This window comes from Hyla sarda, chromosome 8 (genome assembly GCF_029499605.1).
Source record: "Hyla sarda isolate aHylSar1 chromosome 8, aHylSar1.hap1, whole genome shotgun sequence".
Classification (NCBI taxonomy): Eukaryota; Metazoa; Chordata; class Amphibia; order Anura; family Hylidae; genus Hyla; species Hyla sarda.
The window spans coordinates 187,688,709-187,702,243 of NC_079196.1; the positions used below are offsets into that span (position 1 = coordinate 187,688,709).

Below are 13,535 nucleotides of genomic sequence, written 5' to 3' on the forward strand. Positions count from 1 at the left end.
TTCATCAGCACGGCAGCCTATTGTCACACACACAAATACTTAAGCCATTACTTGTAAACCTTGATAATTGATATTGCATAAATCAAGCAAAATCTAGGCAGAGTATACAAAAAAACTATAAGGATATTATACACTGCTCAAAAAAATAAAGGGAACACTAAGATAACATATACTAGATCTGAATGAATGAACTAATCGTATGAAATACTTTCGTCTTTACATAGTTGAATGTGCTGACAACAAAAATCACACAAAAATTATCAAAGGAAATCAAATTTATCAACCCATGGAGGTCTGGATATGGAGTCACACTCAAAATCACAGTGGAAAACCCCACTACAGGCTGATCCAACTTTATGTAATGTCCTTAAAACAAGTCACAATGAGGCTCAGTAGTGTGTGTGGCCTCCACGTGCCCGTATGACCTCCCTACAATGCCTGGGCATGCTCCTGATGAGGTGGTGGATGATCTCCTGAGGGATGTCCTCCCAGACCTGGACTAAAGCATCCGCCAACTCCTGGACAGTCTGTGGTGCAACGTGGCGTTGGTGGATGGAGCGAGACATGATGTCCCAGATGTGCTCAATCGGATTCAGGTCTGGGGAATGGGTGGGCCAGTCCATAGCATCAATGCCTTCCTCTTGCAGGAACTTCTGACACACTCCAGCCACATCCATTATGTTGCATTAGGGGGAACCCAGGGCCAATCAAACCAGCATATGGTCTCACAAGGGGTCTGAGGATCTCATCTCAGTACCTAATGGCAGTCAGGCTACCTCTGGCAAGCACATGGAGGGCTGTGCAGCCCCCAAAGAAATGGCACACCACACCATTACTGACCCACCGCCAAACCGGTCATGCTGGAGGATGTTGCAGGCAGCAGAACGTTCTCCACGGTGTCTCCAGACTCTGTCACATCTGTCACATGTGCGCAGTGTGAACCTGCTTTCATCTCTGGCAAATGCCAAATGTCCTGCACGGTGTTGGGCTGTAAGCACAACCCCCACCTGTAGACGTGGGGCCCTCATACCACCCTCATGGAGTCTGTTTCTGACCGTTTGAGTGGACACATGCACATTTGTGGCCTGCTGGAGGTCATTTTGCAGGGCTCTGGCAGTGCTGCTCCTGCTCCTTCTTGCACAAAGACAGAGGTAGCGGTCCCGCTGCTGGGTTTTTGCCCTCCCACGGCCTCCTCTACGTCTCCTGATGTACTGGCCTGTCTCCTGGTAGTGCCTCCATGCTCTGGACACTACGTTGAAAGACACAGCAAATCTTCTTGCCACAGCTCACATTGATGTGCCATCCTGTATGAGCTGCACTACCTGAGCCACTTGTGTGGGTTGTAGACACCATCTCATGCTACCACTAGAGTGAAAACACTGCCAGAATTCAAAAGTGAAGGGGGGGGGGGTGAATGGAAAGAAGGGGTGTTGAGATAAGAAACAGTAGGACATATGACATTGTCATATACTGTTAGTATTGTAAAGGACATCAGTATATATATATATATATATATATATATATATAATCTTATAAATGATTCTCTGATTCTCATTAGGAGTATTGCTCAGTGCTGGCATTCCTAAGACATGGTGGGAAAGTTATAGCGTCTCAAGTAAAGACTTTGATAATGAGTCTTTGTCAAAAGTTGTGCCAGTCTTGTGTACGTTATTCTTACTAAATATTAATTACCCATTTGACTGGACAAATAAACATTCACACATCTGTGTTGGAGACATCAATTGTAGTCTAGATATATATATCTTTCCAATAAATTTATAGCTGGGAATATATTCGACTAGGCCGCAAGATGTCTGGAGATCCACCATAGTTAATTATTTCGAAGTGTCACACCTTAACCCATACTTCTAATTTAGGATTCCATACATCATGTGGGGAATATGGGTTTAAAATCAATTTTGGACAATTAACCCTTAATGGTATTGATTCTGATTGTCTATGCAATAGCACCCAATAGCGTATGGGTAGTTGACATTACACCAACCAGAAATGCATTCTGGGTATTATAGTGACATCATAGTCATTACCTTATGTACACACCCAAGCTACATTCATTGGGGAATTCCAATTTAGGAGGGTGTGTCTAACTAATTAAAAAGTCTGTTAAACCAGATGTTAGACGGACTATGAAAATACCCGAAGAAGAGACCTAGGGACACACCAAGAAGGAAGACTTAGACAAAGACAAAGAGGTCTGCCACTGAAAGAGGTCCACGAGATGGAAGCCACGAAAGCCATGATGTCGTAGATCCCAGCAAGCCGGATTGATCACACGGTACAGACTATGGCTACCCATGACAATGCAATGGACCATTCAGCTTTCCTAAGAACGGAAACAAAGTTCTTACATAGACTTGATTCCATTTAATTAAGATCAATTGGAATAATGTGGATGGAATTATACCATTTAGATTGGCGAACATGAATTAATTAATTGATTAATTATCTGCATATTGAGATTATAGTCTTATGATGTTCTGTATTATAGATTCTAACAGCAGAAGAGTCTATTCTCCAGATCTATAAGAAAGCATTGAACGATTGCTTTAGATATTGATAGAACTCCTACTCACCAAGTTAAGTTTTATAAGTAAATCTCCCACTTGATTCAAGTTCTTTCTTCTAAAATATAGTCTAGCAAGATCATTTATCATTGCTATTTAATTGTCTTAATAATCTTACCAAAGTCATGTTTAGAAAATAGTCAAGAGTGGGGCGGAAGTATATCATAGTTCTTCCGTTTATATCCTTAGATGGATTTGCCCATTCTTGGAGTCATGTGATTTGTAGTTGGATAGAAGGGGGTGGGGAGTGTACTTAGCATTCCATATTGATATGTCTATAATCAGATATCGCCCATCTTGATATCATGAGGTTTCCTCGGGACACAGTGATATGTAACTTTTTTCTTATATGATATTCCTAACCTAGTAGCTTTTGTTTTATTGTAACAAGTTACTCACTACTCACATGAATTGTTCTACTATATGTAGTCAATTAACAAGCTTGTAATGTTTACTAATATATCTAATTGATATTCATTTGCATATATCATTGTGTTTATTACTCATTTATGTTTATAACCTTATAACCAATAAATCTGCATACTTTTATAATACATGTATATTATTGTATATTGCAAAACTACATCCTTAAAGGGTAGCTACCACCATCCTTTTTTTTTTCTTTTCTGTCCCTGACTATTGCCCATCTCCCTAACCCCCTCCCTGCTTTTTTTTTTTTTTTTTACTATATAAAAAATGCCTTTTTGTCTGCCTGGTAGTGTGCTCACTACCAGGTAGACTTCCCCAGCAGGCAGACGTCACTGATGCCTGCTGGGGCGCCGACTTCCGTCCTCAGTTCATCTACACAGGGTGCCTCCAGCTGTTTCACCACTACAACTCCCAGCTTGCCCTGACATCTATTGGCTGTCAGGGCATGCTGGGAGTTGTAGTGGTGAAGCAGCTAGAGGCACCCTGTGCAGCCCCCCCCCCCCTGAGAACAGTAAATTTGTTATGGCCGCGGCGCTAATCATACCCCCACACACATTTAAGCATTAATGTCATCCCGTCATAAAAAGAACTCAGACTCAGATGTGAATTGTATTGATTGGCTTTGTCTACAATTCACCAGGTCATAATTTTAATATTTTGATTATTTTCAAAAAACATAAATTCATAATTAATATTTTTATGACCATAATTCATAATTGAGTTATTACCGCACAACATAAGGGATAGTGTGGAAAGACAGAGGAACATAAAAACAGATTTTTTTTCAACCCCTTAACGACATAGGACGTAAATGTACGTCCTGGTGTCCTGGTACTTAACGCACTAGGACGTACATTTGTGTTCTATACATGACTGCAAGCACCGGAGCCGTGCTTGTGTCATGCGCGGCCGGTCTGCTATCAGCATCCAGGGACCTGCAGGTAATGGCGCACATCAGCGATCACGCTGATATGTGCCATTAACCCCTCAGATGCCATGATCAATACAGATCACAGCATCTGCGGCAGTGCAGCACTTAATATGGATGATTGGGTCGCCCGCAGCACTGCCGCGGGGATCTGATCATCCATAATGGCGGACGGAGGTCCCCTCACCTGCCTCCATCTGTCTCCTGGGGTCTTCTGCTCTGATCTGAGATTGAGCAGACCACAGCAGAAGATAGCCGATAATACTGATCAGTGCCATGCCCTATGCATAGCACTGAATAGTATTAGCAATCAAGTGATTGCTATAAATAGTCCCCTATAGGGACTATTAAAGTGTAAAAAAAAAATGTAAAAAAATTTAAAAAATTTCATTTGAAAAATCCCCTCTCCACAATAAAAATGTAAATCGCCAGTTACCGGTAAGTAATAATTAATTAATAAACATATTTTGTATCACCGCATGCGCAAATGTCCGAACTATCAAAATATAAAGTTATTGATCTTGTACGGTGAATGGCGTAAACGTCAAAAATAAATAAATAAAAAAAGTCCAAAATTGCTGCTTTTTTGTCACATAATATTCCAAAAAATTAAAATAAAAACTTATTAAAAGTTTTATATAGGCAAATGAAGTATCAATAAAATGTACAGAGCAAGATGCACATAATGAGCCCCATATTTCTGCTTATACGAAAAAATGAAAAAGTTATAGGACGTCAAAATAGAGGGGTTTTAAATGCACAAATTTTGTTAAAAAGTTTGAGATTTTTTTTAAAGCGGTACAATAATAGAAAAGTATGTACCGTAATCATGGGTATCATTTTATTCATATTAACCCACAGAATAAAAAAAACTTGCCATTTTTACCATAAATTGTACAGCGTGAAAACAAAACCTTCCAAAATTAGCAAAATTGTGTTTTTCTTTTCAATTTCCCCACACAAATAGTATTTTTTATATTTCGCCATGGATTTTATAATGAAATGAGTAATGTCGTTATAAAGAAATGTCATTACAAAGGACAACTGGTCGCGCAAAAAACAAGCCCTCATACTAGTCTGTGGATGAAAATATAAAAGAGTTATGATTTTTAGACGACAAGGAGGAAAAAACGAAAATGCTAAAATAAAATTGGCTGCGTCCTTAAAGGGGTACTCTGCCCCTAGACATCTTATCCCCTGTCCCCTAAAGGGGTGTAAGCTCTTGCAATTTATTGCTATCTGCGGCTCTGGGACTTGTTGCAATGTGGCTAACACCCTTGTAAGTGCTCCCTAATAAAAATATATTTTTTTAATTATAAAGATCTTTTATAAAAGTGCGCGACTGCTGCTTATTAACAAATGTTATGTTTCTGGTGTCATATTTTCTGTCTTTATTTCATAACTCATCATGATCCACAGGGATCCAAACATTATCTACCGAATAGGAGTAATGTGATCATAATAGGGACACAATAATGCAACCTTATTAAGCTTGTACCCCAAAATTAGACACCACTACCAAAATAATATCCAAAGCTTTATTTAAATACAATATCATTAAAAAAAACATATTTCATTCATCATAAAGCACAAAAGTACAGTCACAACTGGAAGTACACTACAGGAAAAGACATGGTAATCATGTAGTCTTGTATATAGACTATAGACATATAATGAATAGCAGCCAATAGCTCAAGTAATGTAGGTCAGTAAACTAAATACATAAGGTGCATAGTGCAAGGAACTAGCAAGCATATAATAGTAATTAAAATCACGGAGTCTATAATAGATAAGCAAGTCTTACCAGTCAGTGTACAGACCCCAACATATGTTTCGCTCAGACTACGGAGCTTCCTCAGGGGGCATGGCTAACTCTGGGTTTACTCCCCTCTCATATGTGACATGTCAACCAATCAGAGCAGACATAACACTACATTTATTCATAGTGCACCAATCCTAATACATATGGCATTATGTTATCCTCATCCTCATACCTCAGCTGGACGCTAATGCCATTTCCGCCTGCCAGTATATGGCATCGCCGGACCGCAACTGCGTCCGGGTTCTGGTCACGTGATCCAGTTACTGGGATGATGTCGTCACATCTGCCCCAATGGGTCACGTGAACGGGACTATAGATCTCATGCGCACGTAAACATCAGGTCACGTGATAAGCGGTCATATGACCGCACGTCGGGAGTCCAGGTTCTCTCGCACAAGCGCAGTGTGTAATAAGCTTGTGCTTGTTAAGCTTGTGTAAAAGATACCTAAGGGTACATTCACACTTAGCAGCAGCGGATTATGGCAACAGCAAAGTAGTGATTTTAAATGGGCACTGTCAGATGGAAAAACTTTTGATATATTATAAAGCATGTATAACCAATAGGTTTTGCAATTGTTTTCATTAGAAAATTTTCAGTATTTCATACTGAAAAGGCCAGTCAAACAACTGCCCCCACTGCCTGCTTGGACACATACTAGTCCTGCTGTGTCCATGCGTCATCACCTATGTCATGGACACACTTCCTTGATTGACAGCTGTGAGCGCAGGGGTCACAGCTGGAGGAAAAATCCTCCCACTGTCAGCTTGTGTCCCGCTACTGTCAGTGAGGACAAGCTGGGAGGTTGTAGTTTTGCTACAGATGTGAGCAGACAGTATACTGTGGGGGCGGAGACCTGCACAGTGAGGCCACGCCCCCTCCCTTTGAGAGGAATTCAGACTAGTGAGCTAAATTAAAAGTCTAATAAAACAATTAATAAAGGTGCTAGACACATAAAAATAAGTTGTACATGGTCAAGATTAGGTACTGAGTGATATATAAAAAAAAAAAAAAAAAAACACATGCAACCTTAACCCTACAGAAAGTATGGGTATGTCCTGTCAGCCGGTACGTTCTCGGTATATTCCCTGCGCTGCTGGACACGGTGCAGGAGATTGGCGGGTGGACCTGGCTCACCTGGTCAATCACAGCCAGGATGCGACCACAACTGCCAAGACCGAGATTGTGCCGATCTTGGCAGTATAAGGGTGCATGCACACCACGTTTTTGCTATACAGTTCCTGTATACGGTTTCAAGTTAAAAACTGTATGGAACTGTATAGAAAACCGTATGTCAAACGTATCATCCAGTTTAGTCCGCTTTGTGTCTTATATGGTTTTGCCCATTTTTTTTTTTTTTTTTTTTACCCGTACCTGAAACCGTAGTCCACCACGTCTTTTGATCCGGGTAAAAAACTGTATTAACCCCTTCCCGCAGAATGTCATATATAAACGCCGGGTTGTGCAGTGCGTTCGCGCATCCCGGCGTTTATAAATGACATGCAGTTAACCCGGCGATGCGCAGCATCGCACGGGTTAACTGGCAGAAGTCCCGCTGTTTCCAGCAGGGGACAACTTCTGCTTCACCCCCAGGACCATCAATTGATGGTCCTGGTCAGCGATCACTGTGATTGGTCCCTGTGGACCAATCACAGTGATCTGGGGTGAAAGTTCAGATCCCCCGCACTGCCCGCCCCTGGAAGTCGGGCAGAACGGGGGACGAAGGCTGCGGGGGCTCGCGGGGACCTGCGGCACACGGGGGGGAACAGGAGGGGACCGGCGGACTTACCTGATCCAGCGGCGGGACCGAGGAGCAGCGCGGGACCGGCCACGTGGACGAGCAGCGACGGGTAAGTATGTAGTCCTCAGAGGCAGCAGTGAAGATCTTCACTGCTGCTTCTAGGAGTCTGAAAACTACAACTCCCAGCATGCCTAGACAGCCTTTGGCTGTCTGGGCATGCTGGGAGTTGTAGTTTTGCAACATCTGGAGGGCCTCAGTTTGGAGACCATTGTATAATGGTCTCCAATCTGTGCTCTTCCAGCTGTTGCAAAACTACAACTCCCAGCATGCACTGACTGTCCAGGCATGCTGGGAGTTTTAGTTCAGCAACATCTGGCCCTTCAGATGTTGCCGAACTACAACTCCCAGCATGCCCTTCAGCTGTCTGGGCATGCTGGGAGTTGTAGTTTTGCAACAGCTGGAGACACACTGGTTGGGAAACATTGTTTCTAACTCAGTGTTTCCTAACCTGTGTGCCTCCAGCTGTTGCAAAACTATAACTCCCAGCATGCACTAAAAGACCATGCATGCTGGGAGTTGTAGTTTTGCAACATCTGGAGGGCCCCAGTTTGGAGACCATTGTATAATGGTCTCCAATCTGTGCTCTTCCAGCTGTTGCAAAACTACAACTCCCAGTATGCACTGACTGTCCAGGCATGCTGGGAGTTTTAGTTCAGCAACATCTGGCCCTTCAGATGTTGCCGAACTACAACTCCCAGCATGCCCTTCAGCTGTCTGGGCATGCTGGGAGTTGTAGTTTTGCAACAACTGGAGACACACTGGTTGGGAAACATTGTCTGTTTCTAACTCAGTGTTCCCTAACCTGTGTGCCTCCAGCTGTTGCAAAACTATGACTCCCAGCATGCACTAACAGACCATGCATGCTGGGAGTTGTGGTTTTGCAACAGCTGATGCACCCCCCCCTGTGAATGTACAGGGTACATTCACATGGGCGAGGCTTTTACAGTGGGTTTCTCGCATCTTGAGATGCAGCAAATTTTGCGCTGGGAAACTCGCTGTAATCCCCCGCCCATGTGACTGTACCCTAAAAACACTACACTACACTAACACAAAATAAAATAAAAAGTTAAAAACACTACATATACACATACCCTTACACAGCCCCCCTCCCCCAATAAGAACGTCCGGTACACCACTGTTTCCAAAGCAGAGCCTCCAGCTGTTGAAAAACAACAACTCCCAGTATTGTCGGACAGCCGTTGACTGTCCAGGCATGCTGGGAGTTTTGCAACAGCTGGAGGCACCCTGTTTGGGAATCACTGGCGTAGAATACCCCTATGTCCACCCCTATGCAAATCCCTAATTTAGGCCTCAAATGCACATGGCGCTCTCACTTTGGAGCCCTGTCGTATTTCAAGGCAACAGTTTAGGGCGACATATGGGGTATCGCCGTACTCGGGAGAAATTGCGTTACAAGGTTTGGGGGGCTTTTTCTTCTTTAACCCTTCATGAAAAGGAAATGTTGGGGTCTACACCAGAATGTTAGTGTAAACATTTTTTATTTTTTACACTAACATGCTGATGTTGCCCTATACTTTACATTTTCACAAGAGGTAAAAGGGAAAAAAGCCCCCCCAAAATTTGTAACGTAATTTCTCCCGACTACAGAGATACCCCATATGTGAGCGCAAAGTGCTCTGGGGGCGCACAACAAGGCCCAGAAGGGAGAGCGCACCATGTACATTTGAGGTGATTTGCACAGGGGTGGCTGATTGTTACAGCGGTTTTGACAAACGCAAAAAAAACAAAACCCCACATGTGACCCCATTTCGGAAACGACACCCCTCACGGAATATAATGAGTGGTGCAGTGAGAATTTACCCCCCACAGGTGTCTGACGGATCTTTGGAACAGTGGTCCATGAAAATGAAAACTTGTACAGCCCACTGTTCCAAAGATCTGTCAGACACCAGTGGGGGGCAAATGCTCACTGTACCCCTTGTTACGTTCCTCAAGGGGTCTAGTTTCCAAAATGGTATGCCATGTGGTTTTTTTTTTGCTGTTCTGGCACCTTAGGGTCTTCCTAAATGCGACATGCCCCCCGAGCAAAATTTGCTCTCAAAAAGCCAAATATGACTCCTTCTCTTCTGAGCATTGTAGTTCGCCCATAGTGCACTTCAGGTCAACTTATGGGGTACCTCTATACTCAGAAGAGATGGGGTTACAAATTTTGGGGGGTATTTTCTGCTATTAACCCTTGCAAAAAGGTGAAATTAGGGGAGAAACACACATTTTAGTGGAATTTTTTTTTTTTTTTTTACATATGCAAAAGTCATGAAACACCTGTGGGGTAATAAGGCTCACTTTATTCCTTATTACATTCCTCAAGGGGTCTAGTTTCCAAAATGGTATGCCATGTGGGTATTTTTTGCTGTTCTGGCACCATAGGGGCTTCCTAAATGCGACATGCCCCCCGAGCAAAATTTGCTCTCAAAAAGCCAAATATGACTCCTTCTCTTCTGAGCATTGTAGTTCACCCATAGTGCACTTCAGGTCAACTTATGGGGTACCTCCATACTCAGAAGAGAAGGGGTTACAAATATTGGGGGGTATTTCCTGCTATTGACCCTTGGAAAAATGTGAAATTTGGGGGGAAACACACATTTTAGTGAAAAAAAAAAATTTTTTTTTTACATATGCAAAAGTCGTGAAACACCTGTGGGGTATTAAGGCTCACTTTATTCCTTGTTACGTACCTCAAGGGGTCTAGTTTCCAAAATGGTATGCCATGTGAGGGTTTTTTGCTGTTCTGGCACCATAAGGGCTTCCTAAATGCAACATGCCCCCAAAAACCATTTCAGAAAAACGTACTCTCCAAAATCCCCTTATCGCTCTTTCCCTTCTGAGCCCTCTACTGCGCCCGCCGAACACTTTACATAGACATATGAGGTATGTGCTTACTTGAGAGAAATTGGGCTACAAATATAAGTATACATTTTCTCCTTTTACCCCTTGTAAAAATTTAAAAATTGGGTCTACAAGAACATGCGAGTGTAAAAAATGAAGATTGTGAATTTTCTCCTTCACTTTGCTTCTATTCCTGTGAAACACCTAAAGGGTTAAAATGATGACTGAATGTCATTTTGAATACTTTGGGGGGTGCAGTTTTTATAATGGGGTCTTTTGTGGGGTATTTCTAATAAGAAGACCCTTCAAATCCACTTCAAACCTGAACTGGTCCCTGAAAAATAGTGAGTTTGAAAATTTTGTGAAAAATTGGAAAATTGCTGCTGAACTTTGAAGCCCTCTGGTGTCTTCCAAAAGTAAAAACTCGTCACTTTTATGATGCAGACATAAAGTAGACATATTGTATATGTGAATAAAAAATTTTTTTATTTGTAATATACATTTTCCTTACAAACAGAGAGCTTCAAAGTTAGAAAAATGCAAAATTTTCAAATTTTTCATCAAATTTTAGGATTTTTCACAAGGAAAGGATGCAAGTTACCACAAAAATTTACCACCATGTTAAAGTAGAATATGTCACGAAAAAACAATCTCAGAATCAGAATGATAACTAAAAGCATTCCAGAGTTATTAATGTTTAAAGTGACAGTGGTCAGATGTGCAAAAAACGCTCTGGTCCTTAAGGCCAAAATGGGCTTGGTCCTGAAGGGGTTAAACTGTATACTTTTTTTTATTTTATTTTTTTACATGGGAGTCAATGGGAACCGTACAGAACTGTATGTGCATACGGTTCCATCCGGTTTTCACCATACGGTTTTTGACTTTGCACAGTTTTTTTTCTTGGAACTTCAATCAAACAAGTGAAAAGTTAAAAACATATACGTTTTTTTCTTTAAAAAAAGATGCAACTGGACATCCTTTTTCAAACCGTATACGGATTAAAATTTGTACACACGTTTTGATACAGTTTAGTCAGGTTTTGAGGAATCAGTTTTTCATCAAAAACCTGATACGGGAACTGTATTGCAAAAACTCCCAAAACCCTATGGAAACAGCCAGCCATAGGCTGGATCTCACAGGCAAATAGTCAGTGTATACAGATATACTGCAGTATACAGGTAAAAATGTTATTAAAATTAAAGTATAAAAAAAAAAGGGGGAGATTTTTCAAAACCAGTGCAGAGGGAAAGTTGACCAGTTGCCCATAGAAACCAAACAGATTTCTCCTTTCATTTTTAAAAAAGAGCCTCTGAAAAATGAAAGAAGCATATTCATGTGCCAAACCTAGAGAATCTTTTTAAATATTTGTAATGATTGTATTTTAAATAATTTTTATTATTTAATTTTCAGAAACTACAAAAAAAAAACATTATGACTACAAATAAATTGGTTTCCCGCACTGCAACCAAGCTTTATCAGCGCTGCCTAACACATCAGTGAGAGCCAACCAGATTGAAGAACGTATTTATCACGCTGCCGTCTCGTAGTGATGACGTCAGAAGACCTTCTAAAATGATGGTCTTAAAACAAAAAATCCCTACGCACTATAATATAGTCCGCATCATGACACATTGTTTTATCATAACGGCGCATTTTACTAATAATGACGGGAATTATGATTTCTTACATGGTCTGAATTGTTCTGTAATTGGGAATTGTTAGATTGGGAGGTTTTATTTGGGATTTATGGAGGGACTCATCTCTCGCGCAAAGGCTGATGGGACGGGATGCTGAGCGGGAGTCGGCGGATGTGGCGAGTGGTCGTGTCTGGTGCTGGGGCTGTGTGCCGGGCCGGTATCGAGGAGGGGATCGCCGGGCTAAGATCTGAGGGTGGTAAGATTTGGGGTGTAGGGGGGATCGTATGGTTGTGATCGGTATGGTGTGTGATGAGAGGGGCGGGTGTGAGGCCTGAGCCCCATTCATTGCTACACAATACCCATCTGCTGGAGGTATGGCTGTATAGGGAGGTATCATGCATCTGCTGGAGGTATGGCTGTATAGGGGAGTAATGTGCATTGCTATAAGACAGTGTTTTCAAACCAGGGTGCCTCCAGCTGTTGCAAAACTACAACTCCCAGCATGCCCGGACAGCCTTCGGCTGTCCGGGCATGCTGGGAGTTGTAGTTTTGCAACAGCTGGAGGTGCACAGTTTACAGACCACTGCTTTTGAAGGGTGTAGTGATCAAATAATGCGTTTGTGCCATGTAGTCTGTGACATACACAGGGATCTGTTTATAGGAGATATGTATCTATGTATAATACTGTGTTCACATTGGCCTTTGTCACAAATTCAGGTGGATTTGATGGGCGTTCCATGCAGTGCTATTTTTCCGCCGATCAAAACGATGGCACCTGATGGGCCCCCCATGTAAGGATGTGTTCACACCTAAAGGTTTTTAATTACAATTGCAGACACTAAAGGGCATTTTATTCATGGCGATTATTGCCCCGTGTAAAAGGCCAAAAAAAACAAGTGATCCTATGGGTCTGCCCATCCGAAAGAACCCAAAGGCTTGGTTTACACTATGGAATTTCCGAGCGTAATTCCGAGTCCAATTGGACGTTGAAATTCTGTCATCCTAAAAATGATCCTGCTCATTCTTTCGGGCAGAATACATCCCTATATATATGGACGGTAATGTCCGCGCTGTCCTAGATTCAGTCGACGCAGCCTGCTCTCGGAATCTCCAGCCGGAAAGATTGCGTAGAATGACCCTAGCCTAAGTCAATATGTTGTGGAGTGGATTTGACACATCATTGTGGTTTGCGTTATTGCGTTCATACGTGCGTATTTTCTGCTGCAGATCTGCTACAGATTTGCATCAGCAGATTTTGCTGCCTATTGAAGTCAATGGGCAGAAAACCTGCAGTAAAAATATGCACGTGTGAACACACCCTTAATGGTACTTTCACACATACAGGATCTGCTGCATATTTTGAGCACCTGATTTTGCTACCCATTAACTTTAATGGGTAGCAAAATCAGCTGCAGAAAATGTGCAGCAAAAATATGCAGCAGATTCTGTCTGTGTGAACCCTAAGGGTGCGTTCCCACCTGGCATATA

At 42.1% G+C, this 13,535-nt stretch overlaps 1 protein-coding gene across 3 annotated transcripts in view; it reads left to right on the plus strand.

Annotated features, from left to right (window-relative positions):
- The first annotated feature begins 12,194 nt into the window (after nt 1-12,194).
- Nucleotides 12,195-13,535, plus strand: part of TRRAP (transformation/transcription domain associated protein) — a 201,312-nt gene continuing 199,971 nt past the window's right edge. For 2 of the 3 annotated variants that reach the window (XM_056537084.1, XM_056537086.1), the window contains exon 1: nt 12,195-12,303. The gene's annotated coding sequence lies outside the window, so the exon portion shown is untranslated. The remainder of the gene's footprint in view (nt 12,304-13,535) is intronic. The other variant, XM_056537085.1, reaches the window with a different exon arrangement.